We start from the raw sequence: 7,043 nt of genomic DNA on the forward strand, positions 1-7,043 counted from the left end.
AAAAAAAAAAAAAAATTTAAAAAAAGAGATTGCTTAGATTGGGCAATCTACTTCCGTAGAGACACTCCTCAGAAACCCAAGGAGTGGTCACTATGAGTTGGGATCCACTCGATGGCAGTGAGGTGTTTTGTTTTTTAGTCAACAGTACTATCTGAATGTTTAGGGAAGTGAGAAGAGTATCTTAAATAAAGGTGATATTTTAAAATTCTGTATCCTGGCCTACTTTGCAATGCCTTATTTTCTCAGGTCCTGCTATGAAAGTAGTTTATGGCAGAAATGTAAAAGATGCCTCTTTCAAAAATATGGACATATTGAGCACAAACTGAGCCAGAAATGTTATTTTTTAATGTTTGTTATCAGCATGTTAACATTCCCTAGTTGCCCATTTCAAAGGGATGATGGAGCCTGTCTGTGCTTTTATCCATGTTATAAGTGTTCTGAACTCTCTCTTATAGGGCAGACTTTTGTGCTAAGAGACAAAAGTAAGGATACTCTTAAGATTCCTTCATACTAGGTAGACCAAACTCAAAATCACATCTTGAAAGCCCATATAATAAAATTGCTTTTCAATTTCTGGTTGTTTTTTTTTTTTCCCAAAAAAATCTGGCAGATTTATGGAAGGCAATTGTGTTTTCTGATCAGATACATAAACTATAAACCTCAAGGCAATTTTCCTCTCGTCAGTAGTTGCCCTTGATAGTAAAATAATTACTGCATTAACAGAATTCAACTCTATTTTCAACACAGATGATTTCTTCCACAAAGAATGCTGAAGAAAAATGCCAGGCCACAAAGCAATTTAATAAGATGATTTCTCCCTTTCTTTGTGAATTTGTGTAAGTGTAAATTCACACGCCCTCTGGGGTATTCCAGTTTAGAAAAACACAATTATTTTTTAGTTTCCAGTCATGTGTACAGTAGTACACTCCTATGAGGCTGGTTATGAGATTTATAACTTCACAGTTTTAAACCCAATTATACTGGGTTGAATAGTGTACCCACAAATTTCATATCCCTCCCAGAAACAAAATATGATCTTGTTTGAAATTTAAATTTAATATTTTTTGAAGTTTTTATTGTAATCTGGATAAAAGTTTACAGAGAAAATTAGTATTCTATTTAATAATTTACACACATTTTGTTTCATGATATTGGTTGCAATCGCTCAATGTAACTGTACTCTTCCCACTTCCTTCCTGGGTTCCCTATTTCCATTCATCCTAAAAATATGGAGTACTGCATGAATTTACAAGTCATCTTTGCACAGGGGCTATACTAATCTTCTCTGTATCGTTCCAATTTTAATATATGTGCAGCCAAAGTGAGCACAATGTTTAAAGTTTTAAAATCAACTTTAGGAGGAGGTAAGTTCATTTTACTTACAGGAAGGAAGTGAACATCGGTGAACAGGAGGGTAGAGTAGGTAGATTGCATTATTTCATAAATGTTCATTCACTCAACAATCAGTGTCCATGAAACCAGCAGTCAAGAAATCAAACAACGTATTCCATTGGGGAAATCCACTGCAAAAGAATGCTTTAAAGTTTTAAAAAGCAAAGATGTCACTTTGATAATTAAGGCACACTTGACGCAAGCCATTGCCTTTTCAGTAGCCTCCTCAAATGCATTTGAAACCTGACAATGGAAAAGAAAGAATTCATGCATTTGAATTAGGGTGTTAGGGAAGAATACTGAATATACCAGGGACTACCAGAAGAATGAATAAATCAGTCTTGGAAGAAATACAACAGAATGTTCCTTAAAAGTGAGGATGGCAAGACTTTGGCCCACTTACTTTGGACATATCTTCAGAACACACCAATCGCTAGAAAGTACATCATGTGTGGTAACGTAGAGGATTACTGAAAAGAAGGAAAACTCTCAGTGAGATGGATTGACATAATAGCCACAAAAAATGGACTCAAACATACCAATGAACATCAACAGTGGTATCACTACGGTTGGTGTCTCCCAGTGCAATAACTCATGGCGTCACATCCCCATGGATGGGCCAGCCCCTGTCACCCCCTTACCCCCTCCACAGAGTGGGACAGGTTGGGGCAGAGTCCTGCACCAGCCCTGTCCTTCTTGGCCTTGCCCCCCAACAGCTTTCTGTAGTTCCTCCATTCTCCAATTGGCCTAGGTGAGACCCTCCTCTCCACCCAATGGCAAGAACCGAGGCTCACCTGCCAGCACCCTGACTGCTGGGTGATGGGGCTGGGGGGGGTTGTGGTGGAGATATTGCACTGGGTGATGGGTGATACCAACCCTAGTAAAGCCACTGCCTTGGTGGCCCTCTCCCTGTGACATCAGCCTGCCTGCTACCACTGCCACCACAGGCCCTGGGTCATTTTGGTGTCACCCCCTCTGATAGTATCAAGGAATGTGGTCTGCAACTTTCTCCCCTCTGTGCCCCCTGGTGACGTAACTGATGGTGAAGATGACCCAGGATCAGGCAACAATCTGTGCTGTTATACATACGGTTGTCATGAGTCGGAGCCAACTTGATGACAACAAACAACATTCTTGCCATGCTTCCCTATACTTCCCTGCCCTGCTGACTATGGCCTAAGCCACAGTACTTTGATTGGCCAATAGAATAAGTAGAAGCTCTAAATGTTCTTGCATAATTTGCATGGTTTGGTACTCCCTCTCTTGATTTGACCCTCCACAGTGAGAACAGCATGTCCCAGATAGAGGCTACTCCTTCAGCCTGGGTTCTAGAATGAAAAAATGCTTGTGATCAAGCCCAACCAAACTCAGCTGAACCCAGGCCTCAACTGAAGCTACAGCCCTCATGTACTTTATCATGGTTGTTGTCATAAGACACAGAGATACTGGGGTTGTTTATTACTACAGCAGAAGCTGGTTAGTAGAATTTTTGAGTGAATTTATTACAGAAAATAAAGAACAAAGAGTGACAATACCTTTAAAAGTGCATGCAAAACCAAGCAACTTGTTCTGCATGTATGTAACTAAATGAACTCTCAATCAATTTGGAGTGTACAGAAACACTAGTTGAGTTGTTTGGTTATTTGACTACTTATATAACAATTTTAACCTGAAGTCAGAAGGAATAATCCTATACTCAGTGGGACAGAAGAAATTTTCATGGTTTTTCAGGCTTCTTTCCTATCTTAAAAGCAATCAATCAAACAAACATAAAAATTAATTTATTTTAATAAATTAATAATAAATTTCTCTGGTAGCATACTGCTTAAGGTACTTGACAGCTAACCAGAAGGCTGGCGGTTCAAACCTACCAGCCACTCCTTGGAAGGAAGGTTGGGCAATCTACTTCTATAGTGATACTGCCTTGGAAACCCAAGGAGGGGTAGCTATGAGTTGGGTCCGACTCAACGGCACATAACAACAACAACATGGACACAAAAATCTAAAAGATAATTCAATATGAATTAAAAAATCAGTCATTCCAAGGATGTTGATGTTTAAGGAGGAGACTTGAAAATTTTAAAAAGGGAATGACAAATTTGAATGCTTAGGTCCTTTACTGTTTAATGTAGCTATAAGCCAACATGAGTAATGAGAGTTGTACCTGGCATGTAACTCAATTATATACTGTTTGTTCTTTGAATTCTCCTCACTCTGTAGGAAAGATTACTTTTTATATGGGAAAAACTACAAAGGCATTTTAGATTTATGTTTTCAACGGCATTCATATATCTGAGAGAAGAACAAATTGATGAATGCTGTGGCAAAAAGTCAGGGAAATATGAGTTCAGGTATTAATTAGGAGCTCCACATACAGAAGGAAATGTCTAACTAGTCGTATTTAAACTCAATTCACTGACTTTGAGTCAATTTCCACTCATAGCAACCTGAGGAAAGGGTAGAACTGTCCCATAGAGTTTCCAAGACTGTAAATCTTTACAGAAGCAAACAGCCTCATCATTCTCCTGCGGAGCAGCTGGTGGGTTAGAAGTGCTGACCTTTTGGATGGCAGCTGAATGTCTTAACCCTTCTGCCACTAGTGTTCCATTAGTCTTACTTAGTGAAGTTCTGTCATCAGATACAGTGCTAATTAACCTCATTATTCATCTTTCCAAATGTTTCTGCAATTGTAAGAGCTAGCATCATCAGTGTTATTTTTAAATTTTAAAAATACATGGTTATAAGAACTGATTATATCTCATGGATTGCTAGGTCTTGTGAACTTGTAAATAATGCATTATATTCAGTAAAATAAAGGAAATGAGAAGATATTAACATTTGTATGTCCACAACTGACCATCTTAAAGCAGAATTAATGCATTGAATCACTTATGAATCCATATTGAGTGACTATTTATGCCAATTTATTGACTACTGAGAGGAAGCATAGAGGAAATGACAGTCCACTCCAGGAGTTTGTAATCTGACAAGAATGTCAAGGCTTATACATGTGAAATAGTTAAGCAATAAACTCATTGTGGTAAATTATTTTGTGTAAAAAGAATTGTTCAGAAAACAAAATTTGAGAGCACTCAGAGACTGGGGGAAAAAATGAAGGCTAGATGGGGGAATCTGAAAAATCTCATAGAAGGTTTTGACTTAAATTGGATCTTGCAGATAGATCTGATTTGTTTAGATGAGTTCTATGAAAACAACGAAGGTGTGGACACAGGTAAGCAGTATAAGATTATGTTAACTAAATTACTGAAAGGCTTGATACTAAAGGAAATGAAAGTTATGTGCTATCTTTATGCTTGAAAACTTCTGCACACTTCATAAAGAATGTTACAAATGGAGACTATGGCTAGTACAAGTAGAATAAGGGTAAGTCTGTGTGCTGTTATATAGGACCTTCTTTCGTGTCTTTCGCTAGCTCAGTATATATATCACAGTCAGCTAGGAGAGGGACCCTGTCATAAGGACTAGCCCTGGCTTAGATATAGTTTAAGTAATTTCTGGTTGAGAAATACCAACATGTGAGATGCCCATTGTATTGATGAAAATAATATTCATGAACATACATTGTCTGCATCTACACTGAGGTGTTGATGCAGGGAATGTGTTATGGATTGAATTATGTTCCCAAAAAAGATATGTTGATGCATGTTTGTATATGCTGTAAGAAAGTCCAGGTGTATAGTACAGCTGACAAGGCGTGAGCTTGCGGTGGCTTCTTGGCAACAGCCAGCTACCCAGAAGGAGAGAGTAAGCTTGCAAGCAGCCATCTAGATGCAATGATGGGTCTCTCCTCATTCAGAGCAAAGAAAAATGAAGAAAACCAAAGATGCGTGAAAACAATTAATCCAAGGGACTAGTAGACCATGTGATCCTCAGCCTATATGACATGAGACCAAAAGAATTGGATGGTGCCGGCTAACATTGTCAATCATTAAGAGGGGGATTGGTACAGGAGATCCTAGATAGAGTGAGAGAACAATGTGGAACAAAACTCAAAATCTTAAAAAAAGAAAAAGAAAAAGATCAGGTTTTCTGATCTGAGAGAGCCTGGTAAGACCTCTGAGACTATGGCTCCTAGATACCCTTCAGGTCTGGAACTTAACTCACTCCTGTGGCTTCCAGCCAAACAACAGATGGGTATATGGGGTAAACATTTACATCAGGTAGATACACTCCTTGGAGTGATCAATCGTGGGAGAACAGACGGCAGTGTTTGCACAGGAAGACAGCTCAAGGGGTGGGAATGCATGAGAGGGAAGGACACAGGGAAGAGGTAACTGGGGGGAGGAAGTGGGACGAGAACTGTTATATCGTGGAGAATTGCAGTCAATGTCATGAAACTGTATGTGAACTACTGTATGGAAAATGATAATGTAAACCTTCACGCAAATCACAATAAAAATTTGAAAAAAAAGAGAAAGGTATGCTGATATCCAACTTCCTGATTCCTGTGAATGTGACCTTGTTTGGAAAGAGAGTCTTTTAAAATGTTATCAGTTAAGTTTGCATGAGGTCATACTGAAATAGGGTGGGCCCTAACCCAGTATAAGTGGAAGGAGAAGAGACCTAGAGGCAAAGAGGGAGGAAGGCCTTGTGACAACAGAGACGGAATAGGAATTATGCTGCAATTGCAAGTGTAGGAACACCTTGGGTTACCTGAAGCTCAGAGGAAAAAAAGGGATTTTCACTAAAGCCTTCAAAGGAATCATGGCCCTGCCAGTACCCTGATTCAGACTCCTAGGCCCCAGAACTATGAGACAACAAACTTTTGTACCTAAAAGCCACCCAATTTTGGGTACTTTGTTATGCCAGCCCCAAGGAACTAATACAGAATAGAAGAAATTAATTTTTGTATTAGGTTTTCTTATGAGGTAATGTGTGTATGGGTACTAGTGCTATTTGTTCTCTATAGAAAACACAAGAGAGAGAGATTCCCTAGGCCCTACATGACAATTGCTTTCAACTTTTTTTACTGTGATCCAAGGTAAGAAAAATATTTTATATTACAATAAAATAGATTAATAACTATGTCTATATATAGATAGGAGCTCTGGTGGCATAGTGCCTAAGGCACTTGACTGCTAACCAGAAGCCTGGCAGTTCAAACCCACCAGCCACTCCTCAGAAGGAAGGTTGGACAATCTACTTCCATAGTGATACGGCCTCAGAAACCCAAGGAGGGGTCGCTATGAGTCAGGTCTGACTCAACAACGGCACATAACAACAACATATATAGACAGAGAAGTAAAAGATAAAAAATTGTTGCAAAACAATACTTACCTTTATTATATACGATGCATTCTACCATATCATATTCTATAAGGACAATACTTGATTTTTCTTTCCTCCTTTTTTTAAATCATGCATATTTCTTTATTGTATGGAATGGTTTTACAACATACACATTTTTTTAATTTAATGAGTAAGTAATGCTCATTAAAAATATAATATTTTGAGACTATCAAGCATAATTCAAAATGCACCAACAGCAGTAGAGAAGCCAGATGATTGGGACCTTCTAAAAATTAAATTTATATGTTCTTCCAAAGACTTCTCCAAAAGAGTCAAAAGAGAACCTACAGATTGGGAAAAAATATTTGGTAATAACATATCTGACAAGGGACTTATCTCTA

At 38.4% G+C, this 7,043-nt stretch overlaps 1 non-coding gene across 1 annotated transcript; it reads right to left on the reverse strand.

Moving 5' to 3' along the window:
* Positions 1-1,222: 1,222 nt before the first annotated feature.
* LOC122152229 lies at positions 1,223-1,329 on the reverse strand. Its single transcript, XR_006164464.1, has one exon. It is a non-coding gene; the product is annotated as a U6 spliceosomal RNA (small nuclear RNA).
* Positions 1,330-7,043: the final 5,714 nt, after the last annotated feature.

This window comes from Orycteropus afer, unplaced genomic scaffold (assembly GCF_000298275.1).
Source record: "Orycteropus afer afer isolate SDZICR_OR568_19922 unplaced genomic scaffold, OryAfe1.0 scaffold00021, whole genome shotgun sequence".
Lineage (NCBI taxonomy): Eukaryota > Metazoa > Chordata > Mammalia > Tubulidentata > Orycteropodidae > Orycteropus > Orycteropus afer.